The sequence below is a fragment of the Bombyx mori genome, chromosome 20, assembly GCF_030269925.1.
Source record: "Bombyx mori chromosome 20, ASM3026992v2".
Lineage (NCBI taxonomy): Eukaryota > Metazoa > Arthropoda > Insecta > Lepidoptera > Bombycidae > Bombyx > Bombyx mori.
In genome coordinates, this window is record NC_085126.1 from 10,631,458 (window position 1) to 10,649,028 (window position 17,571).

Below are 17,571 nucleotides of genomic sequence, written 5' to 3' on the forward strand. Positions count from 1 at the left end.
ATTTCTGCCGTGAAGCAGTAATGCGTTTCGGTTTGAAGGGTGTGGCAGCCTTTGCAACTGTACTTGAGACCTTAGAATTTATATCTCAAGGTGGGTGGCACATTTACGTTGTTGATGTCTATGGGCTCCAGTAACCACTTAACACCAAGTGGGCCGTGAGCACGTCCACACATCTAAGCTATAAAATAAAAATAAAGAGTTTAGTCACGGACCAGTGTCGTTTTGGAACTCACGCGACCACCTTAAGATCTTGATCCTTTAGAATAAACAGACGGCCATATCTATATATTAATACGTGAAGCAAAAACTTTGTATCCCTTTTTACGAAAATTGCGCGGACGGAGGAGTATGAAATTTTCCACACTTATGGAGAATATAGAGAAGAAGTGCACAATGCTAATATATTTTTTAAAATAATGCATAAAAGATACATTAAATCAATAAAGAAAACATTACACACACTACATACCATGATTTGACGCACACACGCATGCATACTATTATTACTATTTAATGTCAAACTTTTGTTCTTGACGTCTGTTGTCAAATTGAGATTAAATATTGTTTGTCTTTGTTAATATTTTTTAGTCTTGGCGAAATTTGTGATTATAGAAGTATAAAATACAATCATAATAGTGTACAAACTTACAATTCCAATTAATTATAGTCGAATTTCGACTACTGCGGGTTAATAATTAAAATGCTTTAACACTAACTAAAAACACGATATTCAATCTCAGAAAGATTTAGAACATGTCTTCTAAAATATTTATTAAAATCGTATTTCTCTGTTGTCGTTGTAAAATAATTTTACAACGGCACTTTACTGTGAAACAGATTCCATTCGTAATTACGTTTGGCAATAGGAATACCGCTATTGCTATGATCTTAGATTCTCAATAATCAACAATTTAATTTCATACTATAAAAATGGGGATGGTAAATTCTTGTTTCTCTGCCTTAAATGAGTTAATCAATTATAGTAATGCTACGTATGCGCTGTGGCTCGGGATAAATAAAAGTTAAACCAAAGTAAAACTTAAAACTGTATTAACACTTAGAGTACTTGACGAGCACTTTAAAATTCTCAATTCGCTTCTTCCTCTTCGCTTCACGTGATCTGTTCGCTGTTTCGCTTCGAGTAGTTCCGATTACGGACTGACTGCGTGCCATCTCTGCAACGTTTTTATACGATACGACATCCCTAGATTCATCGAGTACATTCTGGGCAAGTCGAGTAACTTCGATATGTGTTTCAGCTATCTGACAATAGATGGTGTTGTACTTCTCGATTTTACCTTCAATATTCGTTCGGTTATTCGGCTTTAGATGGCGTTACTCTTACCGGCGTAACAGTAATGTGTTTTTTTTATTGCTCCTGTAAGTAGACATGGATACGGCGTACCTGATAGTTGTGGATTACCGCTGGTCATGGACATCAGCAATGTGAGGGGCAGAGCAAAACCAGTGCCTGCTGTCATTGTAGGAGTAAATCTACTGATTCTCTGTACTGTAATATACATATATGGGCGCAAACGCCGCTAATTGTGTAAAAACTAAGACGTGGCTTTTTGTCATAAACTTTTGTAATAAACAAGTAATGTTAAGGTTTTTTAGAATTGTTTAGTATTTTCATTGTAAAAGGTCTTACGTGTGAAAAACCTGGCGTAACGCTGACATAATATATAGTATACTGGTTTTCATGACGACACTGACGAGACGAGGATGCGTCTTCGAAAAATTATGCCAAGGTTTTGTTGGTTTTGTATGGCATCTGTTCTGTATTGCATCTGTACTTCTTGCTCTGTAAAAATAAAGAGTAAAAAAACCATTGCAATACATATTCACACGATTATTTGATATCGAAATACCAGTTATGCTTGAAGAAGCCTAGTATTTTAAAATCTCGGTGGTATGTGGAAGACACGTGCATTCACATCGAGCTATGCCACCGTGTCTCAAATCCTGGAGCACGTGCAAATTTTTGGCTGTAAATACGGATTTCTGGATAAATTAACAGTTTTTTTTAAGTCATATGTACCATATTGCTACTTCTTTTACGATTATCTATATATTAATACGTGAAGCAAAAACTTTGTATCTCTTTTTAAGAAAATTGCGCGGACGGAGGAGTATGAAATTTTCCACACTTATAGAGAATATAGAGAAGAAGTGCGCAATGCTAATATTATTTTTTAAATAATGCATAAAAGATACATTAAATCAATAAAGAAAACATTACACACACTATATACCACACGTATTTGACGCACACACGCATGCATACTATTTATTGTCAAACTTTTGTTCTTGACCTCTGTTGTCAAATTCAGAATACATTAAATATTGTTTGTCTTTGTCATCGATATATCGATGGTCTTTGTTAATATTTTATATAGTGTAGTCTTGGCGAAATTTGTGATTATAGAAGTATAAAATACAATCATAATAGTGGACAAACTTACAATGCCAATTAATTATAGTCGAATTTCGACTACTGCGGGACCTCTAGTTATATTTAAATAGTCCGGCACCGTTGGCGTGGTCACGAATAGTATTTTACAAATAAAAACAAAATAATTGCAGCAAGATTTGCGGAAAAACTCTATGCGAATGTTGTTTAAGTCTTAAAGGAATTTAGCATCTTTTTTTTATTACTTAGATGGATGGGCGAGCTCACAGTCCACCTGGTGTTAAGTGGTTACTGGAGCCCATAGACATCCACAACGTTAATGCGCCACCCACGTTGAGATATAAGTTCTAAGTTCTCAAGTTTAGTTACAACGGCTGCCCCGCCCTTCAAACCGAAACGCATTACTGCTTCACGGCAGAAATAGGCAGGGTGGTGGTATCTACCCGCGTGGACTCACAAGAGGTCCTACCACCAGTAGTTACGCAAATTATAATTTTGCGGGTTTGATTTTTATTACACGATGTTATTCCTTCACCGTGGAAGTCAATCGTGAACATTTGTTGAGTACGCATTTCATTAGAAAAGTTGGTACCTGTCGCGCCTTATCCCTTAGGCCATGATGACTTCAAAATCTTCATATTGCTATCCGGTATCATAATTGAGTCGCTATAAAAGGTTTACGCGCGGACTTGTTTCTGGAAAGATCGTAAAAACGGTCTCGGAGGCGCCGCGAAAAATTGCAACTTCAAACTTAATGAGGGGCTGCGTTATGTATGAGCGATGTTTATTGGCTTAAGCTATAATTTCACAGATGTAATCCAAAGATCTATACAGTGTGTACAAGCTTTATATTCACTTGGGTCATCATAAACAGCAGGAGAAAAAGGCCGAACATATGATATATGTTTTTTTTTAAGAAACTAGCTGACCCGGCAGTCTTCGTAGTGCCTCAATCGATAAATAAAAGACACATCATGGGGACACATCAAAGGAAAAACAAAATTGTTTGTTTTTATATAATTCCGAGCTTTTTTATATTTTCTCTCCTTTTAAACCTTCTCTGGACTTCCACGAATAATTCAAGACCAAAATTAGCCAAATCGGTCCAGCCGTTCTCGAGTTTTAGCGAGACTAACGAACAGCAATTCATTTATATAAATAGAGATAATTATATCGAGCGGTGAAAAGGTATTTGGTTTAAGCGACTTTTCAGCAACTTTACAGGAGAGTTTTTACAGTTTAAATAAATAAATTTAGTAAAGTATAATTTGCGTAATTACTGGTGGTAGGATCTCTTGTGAGTCCGTGCGGGTGGGTACCATTACTCTGCCTATTTCTGCCGTGAAGCAGTAATGCGTTTCGGTTTGAAGGGTGGGGCAGCCGTTGTAACTATACGTGAGACCCTAGAACTTATCTATCTCAAGGTGGGTGGCGCATTTACTTTGTGGATGTCTATGGGCTCCAGTAACCACTTAACACCAGGTGGGCTGTGAGCTCGTCCACCCGTCTAAGCAATAAAAAAAAAGTTTAAAATTTGGCAACTAGCTTGCTGTTTAGTGTGACGGCAGCCATCACGGGACACAAGATATTTGACAGATGCCTGAAAATCGCCAACGAAATTTGCAAGATAAGTTTCCATTTATAATACAAATTCCCAACTATAATATTAGGAGGGGTCTACCGAGCAATTTCATCGGCTCGACTGAAGATCTTTTGTCGTTTATCCCCAGAGTAGGCTTCGATAAAAAAAAAAAACCAAATGACAAGAAACATCAATCAATGTTTTAGAATTCGATTTAAATCAATGTGCCCTTTTCATCTATTTTCATGATCTATTTGTATTCTTCAATGCGACAGTTAAATCTTTCTGCTTTAAGATTGATGAACGGTGGTTCTTACGACTTTACTTATAAGACGTAATCGTTTGAAGTACTGAACATATAGATATCTATATATTAATACGTGAAGCAAAAACTTTGTATCCCTTTTTACGAAAATTGCGCGGCCGGAGGAGTATGAAATTTTCCACATTTATAGAGAATATAGAGAAGAAGTGCACAATGCTAATATTTTTTTTAAATAATGCATAAAAGATACATTAAAACAATTAAGAAAACATTACACCATGTATTTGACGCACACACGCATGCATACAATTTGTTTATTGTCAAACTGGTCTTTGCAGTCTGTAAGTTATAGTTTGTCAAATTGAGAATAGATTAAATATTGTTTTCTCTTTATTAATATTTATCTAATGTGTAGTTTTGACGAAATCTGTGATTAAAGGAGTATTTAATAGTCTTTAACAATAGAATCATAATAGTGTACAAACTTATAATTTCCATTAGTTATAGTAAAATTTCAACTACTAGGGGACCACTAGTAGATATAGAAATGAGAGAGCATATAGAAATGTCTTCAGAATTATTCAGCGTTGCCTGTCTTAAGTTGAAACCTATCTAAAGCGTGTCTGAACGAACACGCTTCAACATTCTCTAATTTTTCTTCGAGAAAGCTGTTTTTCGCAGACTTTCGAGATGAGTTTTCTGTTTAATGAAAAAAGGGTTTTGTAAATATTCGCGATGTCGCTCACCCGTTGGTTAATAAAATAAAATCGTTTTTTTGTTTTTCCAACAGAGATAAAGGGTGATGTATCTTTTTGCGTCTCGTTAAATCGAAAGATGTTTGTTATGGATAAAAGGCTTTGCTAATATACGTTTTCTGTTTGAACGGCCGTCTGGTGTAGTGGTAAGTGACATGGTCACTACACAAGGGGGTCGCGGGTTCGAATCCCGCCAAGGGAAGATATTTGTATGATAAATATAGAAATGTTTTTTCCAGGGTTATGGATGTTTATTAAATATATGTATGTGTATAATAAAAATCTTACATTTATTTCCGTTATCTGGTACCTGTAACACAAGTTCTTTACGAATTTATCATGGGACCAGTTAACGTGGCGTGATTGTTAGTAAATATTTATATTTATATTATTTATATTATATTCTGTTCTATCAACTTTCAAATGTTCCAATGACGAAGCGTCTAATGATCTGATAATCACAGCGGCATCCAGGAGAGTCAGACTGCGAAAGAACTTAAAAACTATCCACTGGAGATCTAACTCTCAACAGTTTCAAACCTGAATGTCATATTAAAGATATTCAGTCAGTCATCGTTTTCGGTTTGAAAGGACCAGTCATGCTTAAATGTAATTGAGATTTCGACCTCACGTCTCAAGGCCAAGTTTAAGTTCTAAGCCCTACGTACTCTGGTAGCCAGTTATCACCAGATCGGCTAAAAGTTCGTCTGTGCGTTCCAAATTAACACATTACTAAATAAATGTTTGTTCAATGCTCCTTAGTAATCACGTAGGTATTATTTTAGTCTCAGAAACACGAGTATATCTCGTCTCCAATCTAAATTAAAGTAGACACTAAGCCCAGGGATGCTTGAAGTAAACCCCCCCCCCCCCTCATCCCCCTTAATTTAGTTTTAGGAGTAAAAAAGGCGCGTCTATCGATTCGCGTAACAATCGTCTAGAAGATAATTTGATGTCTACATTTGGTTTACGTGTTAAGGTCGTCGTATTTCGTACAAATCCTGATCTGGCAACACTTTTTGTTGTTTTTTTTCCCAGGAGAAAATCGCCGGATCCCCACCCGCGCGGCAGGTGGGGTATATGGGAGTTGAACCTCACTAAAAACTCCTGCCGCTCACAGCCGGCGTCCTACCTTAGACCGGGTCGGAGCCCAGTCGGGGCTATTGAGATGGTGGGATAGGGTTGACGCAGAGCATATTACATCCATCCCGCATTTTTGCTGTTTGGGGGAATTTAAAGGCCCCACGACTCGTTCCGTTTTGGAGGGTGGGGGGTTAGCCGTTATACGCGAGTTATACTTTTGGGATGCGGTGATGGAGCTCATCTCCGAGAGCTTTGGTGACCGGACCCGTGATAGACACCTTGAGATTATCATCACCATTATTCTCCTGCCCTTCTCCTAGTCACCAGGGGTCGCCGCAACATGTTTTATCCTTCCATATTCCTCTATCATATACCATTTCTTCACTCACTTCCCTCTTGCACATATCGTCTTTCACGGATTGACACCTTGAGATATGAGGGTCAATATTTTAATTATGTTCTATAATATGCCCATCCTTCAATGTTATGATGGTGGTACCTATCAGTGGCTCTTGACACCACCACCCTCCACCGTTTAAGCAACTTGTATTTATACGTATCATCCTAATATTTTTTTTTTTTTTTTATTGCTGAGCTCACGCCCCACCTGGTATTAAGTAATTACCGGAGCCCATGGACAACTACAACGTAGATGTTGCCACTCACCTCAAGACATGAGTTCTAAGGTCTCACTTTTAACAATACAACGGCTGCCCCACCTTTCAAACGGAAACGCATTACTGCTTCATGGTAAAAATAGGCCGGGAGGTACCGAGTGGTGGTAACCTACCCGCGCGAACTCACAAGACGTCCTACCAACAGTAAAATAAAAATTATTTCTTCTTGTTGTACGTCTCGACAAGTCTAAATCACGAAATAACGAAAATTCATGTTTTTTTTTTTTTTTTTTATTGCCCTTGTAGACAGACGAGCATACGGCCCACCTGATGGTGAGTGGTTACCGTCGCCCATGGACTTCAGCAATGCCAGGGGCAGAGCCAAGCCGCTGCCTACCGCTTAATACTCTCCACAAGCCTCGTTTGAAGAAGGACATGTCATAGCGCTCGGGAAACACCGTGGAGGGGAGCTCATTCCATAGCCGGATGGTACGTGGCAAAAAAGACCTCTGGAAACGCACTGTGGATGACCGCAGTGGCTCCAGGTAGTATGGATGAACTCTACTCCGGTGGCGGGCGGTGCGATGGTAAAAACGAGATGCCGGTATCATCTCGAACAATTCCTCAGAGCACTCCCCATGGAACATACGGTACAAAATACAGAGGGAACCGAAGTCCCTCCGCAGACCCAGAGGTTCCAAACGATCCGTGAGACCGGGATTATCGACAATCCGAACGGCCCTCCTCTGTATGGAGTCAAATGGAAGAAGCTGGTATTTGGGAGCCCCGGCCCAGAGATGGGAGCAGTACTCCACGCGAGGCCGGACTTGTGCTTTATAAAGCAAAAGCCTTTGTCCAGGCGTGAAGTACCGCTTCGCTCTGTTGAGGACTCCCAGCATTTTGGACGCCAACTTGGCTTTGCCTTCCAAATGACTCCGAAACTGGACATCGCTCGAAATGTCGACCCCAAGTATCCCAATACTCTCGGAAGGTTGCAGGGATACTCCTTGGAATTGCGGCGCCATGACAAAGGGGTCCTTCTTCGCAGTGAACGCGCAAACTTGTGTCTTTAACGGGTTGAATTGAACCAAGTTCAATTCACCCCATTTGGAGACTCGCCCCAGAGAGTTCTCCACTTCAGACACAAGTTTTGATCGTCTCTCTTGCACCACGCTCCGAGAGAGACTCTGATGGCCGATATATCGCGCATCCCCCGTGCTGTCATCCGCATAGCAATGCATGCCATCAATAGACAGCATGTCATTGATATACAGGATGAAAAGCGTGGGGGAGAGCACCGAACCTTGTGGAACGCCAGCGTTAATGGTCATGGTATCAGAACAGTCACCGTCTACAACGACCGTGATGCTCCGCCCATCCAAAAAGCTAGCGATCCACTTGCAGAGACCCTCGGGGATTCCGTAAGATGGTAGCTTCGACAGAAGTGCCCTATGCCAGACCCTGTCGAAGGCCTTCGCAATATCAAGGCTCACAGCAAGAGCCTCGCCCTTGCTCTCCAAGGCTTCAGCCCACCTGTGAGTAAGGTATACAAGAAGATCGCCAGCTGAGCGACCGTGACGGAAACCGTACTGTCGGTCACTGATCAGCTGGCGATCCTCCAGATACTTCAGGAGTTGTATATTAATTATTCGCTCCATCACCTTGGAAAGCAAGGAAGTTATCGCGATAGGCCTGTAGCTCGATGGGTCCGACCGGTCACCCTTCTTGGGGATAGGGTGGACGTGGGCAGTCTTCCATGAAGACGGAACCCTGTTAGCGCAATAAGAGAGGCGATACAAACGCGTTAGCGCAGGCGTCAGCTCAGGGGCGCACGTTTTCAGAACCACTGCAGGGATGCCGTCTGGCCCGCTCGACTTATGGACGTCCAGGAGTCGGAGTTCCCGCCTGACTGCACACTGTGTAAAGCAGATCTCCGGCAGGGAACTATCACACCGGAGGATGTTCGGTGGTGTGGCACCCCCGTCGTCCACAGTCGAGTTCGAGGCGAAGAGTTTGACCAGAAGGTCAGCCTTCTCTTTCGCACTATGGGCCAGACTGTCATCGGACTTGCGTAGTGGTGGGAGACTAGACCTGCAAAAGTTACCTTCTGCAGCTTTGGCGAGCGACCAAAAAGCACGGCTCCCAGAGGGATAGCTCTTCAGTCGCTCGCCAATTCTAGCAACGTGCTCCGATTTCGCCCTGGCAATAACCTTCTTGTAGGACCTGGAAGCGGCGTTATATTTCCGCCTTTCCTCTGAGATGTTAGGATCCCGACGTCTCCTAGCATCATCCCATGCAACGTATGCGGACCGCTTGAGGTGTGCAGCATCCCTGCTGGCATTGTTATACCAGGGTCTGCTGCGACCCCCAACGGGCACTTCAGAGGAGGGAATAAACAATTCCATCCCCTGGAGCACCACGTCTTTAAGACGGTCCGCACAGACGTCAGGATCAGCAGAGGAAAAGCAGAACCGCCCCCATGGGTAGGATGCGTAAAACTCACGCAATCCATCCCAATCTGCTGACAAATACTGCCAAACTCTTCGATACCTGGTCGTCGTTCGACGACTAGGACGAGAGAGTGGTGTGGCAGCACGGATAAGGCAGTGATCAGACGATCCAAGTGGAGCGTCGACCACCACACTGTATCCGGCTGGATCGGTGGTCAGCAGAAGGTCCAACAGAGAAGGCTCGTGCCCCTCAATATCTGGGACACGGGTGGGCTGTGTCACCAGCTGGGAGAGGCCGTAGGCCAAGGCGAAATCGTAGGCAGCCCGACCCGGGAGGTCAGTGGTTCTGGACCCCAACCACTCTTGGTGATGAGCGTTAAAGTCTCCAAGAACCACCACCTCCGCAGATGGGTACTGCTCAAGCACGCGGTTAGTCCCCTCTTGCACATGCTCTATCAGAGCTGAACCTGCATCACTGCTGTGGGACCTGTACAGGCACGCGTAGACTCGGGTACAGCCCCCGTGATCTACGCGCAGCCACAAGAGGGACAGGTCCCGTTGTTCGAGGCTTCGTAGACGGCGACAACAGACATCAGCCCGGACGAATACACACACCCCGGCTTTACGCAGGAAGTTGTGCTCCAATACGTAGCCGGGGTATTCAAGGTACGAAGTATCATCCGGAGCAGATATCTGCGTCTCCGTCAGAAAAAGAAGGGCAGGCTGCGCCGTCTCAAGATGGTGGTGTACGGCGTCGAGGTTGCTATGTAGACCCCTTACATTGCTGAAATCCACATTAAATGTGGAATGGGGAGTCGCCGACAAAACCCTTTTCCTTTTTCGAACTTTCATTTTTTTTTATATTTTTTTATTTGGAGAGTGGGATTGGGCGGGGTAGGATGTTCGAGGCGAAATCGTGACAATACCTGAATAAAGCGCGGAGCACAGTACGTGCTCGACCACGGGTTGCGTGAGCGACTGACGCAGGGCATGGAAGGGCCCCCAGTCCACCCTGCGTGCGATCGCCGGGATCCACTCCGGTCTCCGACTCCGGCACGACGACCGCACGACAGGATTTTACACCGGTTGGCGGGACAGCTTCCCGGGGCGGAGTTTAGTAGTGACACCCGGGTTCAGGTCCCCAACTGACCGGCGGGCGGCGGCGAACACCGTTTCACTGGGTCTCCCTATACCCCCGTCAAACAATCACGTCCCGCGAGCTCACACGCACGTCTGCTCCGCATGTTCCAGGTATCGCCAAGATTCACCCCCAACAAGGAAGAGGAAAGGGTAGGAATAACACTGGCTCTCCAACCCACACGCCGGAACACAGCTAGGCTATTTGGCGGCGGACTCTAGTTGGAGGGTGGTCGCCAGCCAGTCGGACAAGTCCTACCACCGATTATGTATTCGGCTCCCGTTTTGCACCACCCAGGGGTCACTTGTAGGGAATCGCGGGTTAAACCTACGGAAGCGGGAAGCAATCAACCCCCACTCTAGTAGCTCCACTAAGGCATCGAATATGCTATAGTTAACGAGAGAACTGAAATTTGATACGGGCGCGACGTCAACGTCTAGTGTGGCAAATGACATCGCCTGTAGCGCTTTGTTGATTAACCTGCGCTTACACCATGAGCGTTAGCGGGAGCGTGTGAACGAATTAAAAATATATAATTAAAGGAATATATAAAATCAATGCTAATCTTGAAACAGAAGAGATGATCTATCTTGACTCGAGGGACTGGATTAATGGACCCTCGTATAATCGACCCATAAGGATATTGTTACGCTCGAGAAGTGCAACGCCATCTATTGTCAAATGGTGGAAACACATACCGAAACTACTCAACTTGTCAGGAATGTTCTCGATAATTCTAGGAATGTCGTATCGACTATGAAAGCGTTGCGGTTATGACACGGAAGCAGTTAGTAATCGGATATACTCGTAGCAAAACAGCGGACGGATCACCTGAAGCGAAGTGGAAGAAGAGAAATACGAGTTATAAAGTGTTCTGTAAGCACTTTAAGTGTTAAATACAGCTTTAATCTGTACTTCGGTAGAATTTTTATTTATCCTGAACTCCGGTTCGTAGAAATATATGTTTAGGCCCCAGATCCTCTTCCACTTCTCCAAATACAGCTTGCCTAGATTTTGCTATAGCGTCGGAGATAGGATCTGTAAATATCTTGGCCTGGTATCGGTCTGGGCGTTGATTTGGCCATGAAAAAAAAGTATGTTTATCTTGAAGCTTTAAGCTTGCGATTATCCAAGCTGAGTATTTCCATCTGTGGTATGTATCCTGGAAATAAATTCGAGACAAGTACACCTAGAATCGAAATATTCACAGGAATTTGCGTCCCGTGGTAATCAGGTATCGACTCGACTCAATTACCCCCCTTTTTTTTAACGCTGGGGAATCCGTTTACCCATTTACCCGGTCAAGAGGGGTAACGCACCGGGTTATGTTGGACTCCGGCACCTCCAGAGAAGAAGAGGGAGAAGAGGTAGTCCAAAGTCCTCCTCTTCTTCCAATTCCTACCGGGAGACTACAGCTTGAGATGGGCACGCGAGGCACTGCGCGGCGTCGACCACCCAGGACCCGCCCCGCAAAACCGACTACCGACTAAACCCCATCGAGGCCCACCACTCCGACTCCAAGAAACCCACGGTACCGCACAGTGCGCGCCGAAGGTTCGCCGTCGCCGGTACCCGTCCTGACAATAGAACGGGATTCCATCCCCGGGAAGATCCCGCGACTCAATTACCCTTAACCGCTGCGCTTATCGCTGCCGCTCATCACTAACACGAAACGTAGCTTTAGGACGATATCTCATAAAATAATTTAACATTTCAAAGAAAATCATAATTTGTTACTTCGATTCTCATATAGTCTGTAGTTCAGTGCTGTGATTGTCTGGCGGATGCCTTCGAGAAGTAACGCAGTCTCTAGCTGCAGGGAGAAATTTATTAGAACTAGTGCTCCCCCAATAGCCGAAATTCGACTCTAGTTAATTGAAATTATAAGTTTGAACATGATTATGGTTGTATTGTCAAAGACTATTTATTATACTTCTATAATCACAGATTTGGTCAAGGCTACACTATAGACAAACAATATTTAAACAACTATTCTCAATTAGACCACATACTTTAACAATAAACAAAAGATATAAACAGATAACAAAGAGTATATGCGTGTGTGTGTGTCAAATATATGGTAGTGTGTGTAATGTTTTTTTTATTGATTTAATGTATATTTTATGCATAACGTAAAAAAAAATTGCATTCTGCACTCCTTCTCTATATACACTATAAGTGTGGGAAATTTAATACTCCTCCGTCCGCGCAATTTTCATAAAAAGGGGTGCAAAGTTTTTGCTTCACTTATTAATATATAGATGAGACCATCACCATTTGAACTGTAACTGGTAAAGAGTTTTTAATGGTGTCGGTTTATTAGAACGACTTTTGTATTATTGTCACGCCGGTAAGAGTATCGCCATCTATCGCCGAATAGTCGAACGTATATCGAAGGATCCAGAATGCTCGAGAATTACAACGCCATCTATTGTCAGATAGTGGGAACTAAGACTAGAGTTGTGTGGAACATTCTCGATAATTCTAGGGATGAGGTATCGATTATAAAAGCGTTGCCGTGTTGTAGGGATGGCACGCAGTCAGTCAGTAATCAGAACGGATCAACTGAAGCGAAGCGGAACAAGCGAATTGAGATTTTTAAAGTGTTTTAAGTGTTGAATACAGTTATTAAGTTGTACTTTGGTGAAATTTTATTTATCCCGCACCCCAGCGCGTAACATTATTAAAATACTAATCAGGAAGCAAGTGACACACGGTCCTTCGGCCCCAACTAAGAGCCCAATAGTACAATTAGAGTTCTCTTAATTAGTTTCATTCGTCCGAGTTTGGTATTGGACCAGAAATCGCGCGAATCGCATTTCTGTACAGAATGCCATAACGAAGATTTGTTTCGTCTATTTCTAAGGTTCACTTGTAGCGTGTACCTACTTGATTTAAGATGGTTAGTAAAGTTTTCTGCTCTGTTAGTAGAATACTAAAAAGTTATGTATAGTAAGCAAATAATATGTTAGTTAAGCAAGTAATGAGCAAACCCAGAATTTCCTGCCGATACTTCAAACTGACGTAATTACATTCCGAGTCCGTGGTAAAGTTCTGAGGCGCTTTGAAAGTGCTTATTTTTATTTTTTATTGCTTAGATGGGTGGACGAGCTCACAGCCCACCTGGTGTTAAGTGGTTACTGGAGCCCATGGACATCTACAACGTAAATGCGCCACCCACCTTAAGATATAAGTTCTAAGATCTCAGTATAGTTACAACGGCCGCCCCACCCTTCAAACCGAAACGCATTACTGCTTCACGGCAGAAATAGGCAGGGCAGGGTACCACCGTACCTACCCGCGCGGACTCACAAGAGGTCCTACCACCAGTTTACTTGTAACTTGTATTTGATTTGAGATGGTTAGCAAAGTTTTCTGCTATGTTAGTAGAATGCTAAAAGTTATGTTATAGTAAGCAAATAATAAGTTAGTTAAGCAAGTAATAGTTTGGGAATGAGCAAACCCAGAATAACCTGCCGATACTTCAAACTGACGAAATTACATTCAGAGCCCGTGGTAAAGCTCTGGGGTGCTTTGAAAGTACTTGTATAAGGAAATTTAATTAATAATCCTTACCCGTTAAATTTGCAAATGGCCTATCTCATCCTCGGTGTCATTTTGCAGTGCCCATTGTTTAGTAAGTAAGGCTACTTGCGATTGTGATGTGATTTAATTTAGAACAATTCTTTTTCTTTGTTTATCCAGGTTGTAACAATAGCAATGTGACTTTTTACTGGTGACAGGACCTCTTGTGAGTCCGCACGGGTAGGTACCACCACCCCGCTTATTTCTGCCGTGAAGCAGTAATGCGTTTCGGTTTGAAGGGTGGGGCAGCCGTTGTGACTATACTGAGACCTTAGAACTTATATCTCAAGGTGTGTGGCGCATTTACGTTGTAGATGTTTATGGGCTTCAGTAACCACTTAACACCAGGTGGGACGTGAGATCGTCAACCCAACTAAGCAATAAAAAAAAGCTTCATGTTCTGAACATTTTTTAAAGTTACACAGTAGAACAAAAATACAATTACAAACCTACAAACAAGTCCCAGTGGAACTTTTGAGTATCGAAATGCTTGGGGCGTTCGGATACAAAGTAAAAGTTGTAATGGAGTACGGGCGACTTCCGCTGAGTATTTACTGAGCTTTATATTTGTATATATGTAAAGCTTTTCCCTGCTTGCACTGTTCGAAAAGCACCATCGAATGAATGTCTAATGTCAATGAAGCATCAATATTAGAACTCATTCATACCTAAAGGTTTTCTTGAGAAAATTACTAGTACTGGGCTTTTTTTTATTGCTTAGATGGGCGGACGAGCTCACAGTCCACCTGGTGTTAAGTGGTTACTGGAGCCCATAGACGTCCACAACGTAAATGCGCCACCCACCTTGAGATATAAGTTCTAAGGTCTCAGTATAGTTACAACGGCTGCCCCACCCTTCAAACCGAAACGCATTACTGCTTCACGGCAGAAATAGGCAGGGCGGTGGTACCCACCCGCGCGGACTCACAAGAGGTCCTACCACCAGTAATATGGGTGGGTTCCCTCGTCCTTCCACAGCAGAAAAATAGTGACAATCTCGAAAGACTACTCATCACCGGCAAAGTGGAAGGAAAGAGAGAAATGGGGCGTAGTCCATGCGCTGGTCTGAACATATTGAAACGACATTGGACTCCAACATCGATGTCGTTGTTCACTGCGCAGAAGACAGGAAGGAACGGAGGAACGTAGTCCAAGCAAAAGTGCTCCGTAAATGTCACGACCCTCAGCACCGAGGAATATGATGCAAGGAGGAGGTCAATAAAGCAGCGGTGACGGAGATGAAAAATTATGAAGATGTGGCGGTAGCCATCATACAACGCAAGACATTTAATTTTGACAGATGTTGTCGACGTTGCCCAAGACACGTCATTACGGATCCTCCCGATCCATTAACGGTGCTTTTAGGTACTCGTCGAACCCGTTGCTAGCGAAGAAGGGCTCGACGAGCGAATTAACCCACAGACACAGCCCACTGAGTTTCTCGCCGGGTCTTCTCAGTGGGTCGCGTTTCCGATCTGGTGGTAGATTTTGCGAAACACTGCTCTTGCTGGGGCCAGTGTGAGCAACATTCCAGTTTGAGCCCCTTGAGCTCACCTACACTTTAGGGCGAAGGCTGAAATAGCCTCTCAAGGCTATCAGCATAAGTAGAAAAAAAAAACAGATGCCTGAATTTCTTTTTTATTTTTATTGCTTAGATGGGTGGACGAGCTGACCACGGCCCTCCTGATGTTAAGTGGCTACCGAAGCCATAGACATCTACAACGTCAATGCCGCCACCCATCTTGAGATATAAGTTCTAAGGTCGTATTACTGTTTCACGACAGAACTAGGCAGGGCGGTGGTACCTACCCGTGCGGACTCACAAGAGGTCCTACCACCAGTAACGGTTATTATGTCCATTAGATCTATCTAGATCCACACCATTCTGTTTATTTTTATCACGAACCATACGGTCCTAGTCCTATTTCACCCATCTAAGCAATAAAAAAATTAAAACCGGGAATGATATTGATTGGGAACAAATCACGCACGGTTGTCCATGCATACATACTTATTTAAGTTTAAATAAATCTATATATTTATACGTGCAGCAAAAACTTTGTACCCCTTTTTACGAGAATTGCGCGGACGGAGGAGTATGAAATTTCCCACACTTGTAGAGTATATAGAGAAGGAGTGCAGAATATTAATATTGAAGTGAAAACTTCTTTAGAATCGTTGTGATTTCAAACCGGATGCAACGGAAAAAACGACAGGTAAGAGACACAAATACAAAAATGTGTAGGATGAAGCCAGCAAAGAATGAGACAGAAATATACATACTATTTAATACAGCGCCATCTGTGAGATTTTTTAATACTAACGTGTGTATGAAAGCTCTTGTAGTGAATTTTAATTTAGGATTATACGTGAAATTAAAATATCAATTCACAGAGGGCGCTACCTTACAATTATTTACTAATGACAAAATTTTACATATACTTAAGACGTTTAGGATAATTGTATTTTAATTTTGGAAGGTTTCACTTCTACCACGTGTGAATTGCACACATTTTGTTTTTTTTTTTTTTAATTATGTATAAAAATACATTAAATCAATAAATAAAAACATTACACACACTACCATGTATTTGATACACACGCATGCATACTATTTGTTTATTGTCAAACTTTTCTTATTGCATATAGTCTGTTATCAAATTGATAATAGATTAAATATTGTTTGTCTTTATTAATATATTTTGTTTAAAATGGTGATGACTGTATAAACTTATAATTTCAATTAATTATAGTCGAATTTCGACTACCGGGGGACCACTAGTAAATAAGTAATAAAGATAATAAACTCCCAGACAAAGAGCAAGCAAACCTGTTCATCGCACGAATGTTACACCGATGTGGGAATCGAACCCACGACCCTCAGCGCAAAAGTCAGCGACGCTAACTACATCACCACGGAGTCAATCAAAATAAAGTTCATTTTCAATTAGTACAATATTGCTCGGAATATAGCACACTAAAATTCTCAAAGCAAAAATGCAGACGGTTTCAATAAAAAGATTCCCCTTTCAGTGAATCTTGTTTCAGGGTATTATATCATTTTAGGAACACGTGCAAAGCGTTTTACGTAGTTTTATAAAAACAGAATTTATTTCGCTTTAGAAAAACAACGTGGAACGCGCGCCCGACGGCGGGTTACACTGCAATATTAAAACGACGTCTAATCATTGGTTAAACGTGTGAATATCAGTTATGGCGTGCAGTATGTAATGCGTGACTGTGGATATTTATTTGTTAGATTTAAGAGAACGTTTGTATACTAGTGTCTTGATGCATTACCCGATCTATCCAGTAACCACAGAACACCAGGTGAGCTGTGAGCTCGTCCATCCATCTAAGCAATAAAAAAAACCTTGAAGCGTATGTTTCTGTAAGATTGCCGTTTTTAGAGTACCAAATCTATTTTTTTTACTACCTATTCTGGTAGCCTCGAGGGGTTATACTTAATTCGCCGAGCAAGTAGTGAGCTCATGGGGCTCAAACCGGGAGTGTTGCTAATACTGACCCTAGCAAGAGCAGTGCTTCGCAGAATCTGCCACCGGATCGGAAACGCGACCCACTGAGAAGATCCGGCGAGAAACTCAGTTAGGTGTCTGTGGGCTAGTTTACTCGCTGAGCCCTTCGTCTCAAGCGACGGGTTCGACGAGAACGATGACCGATGT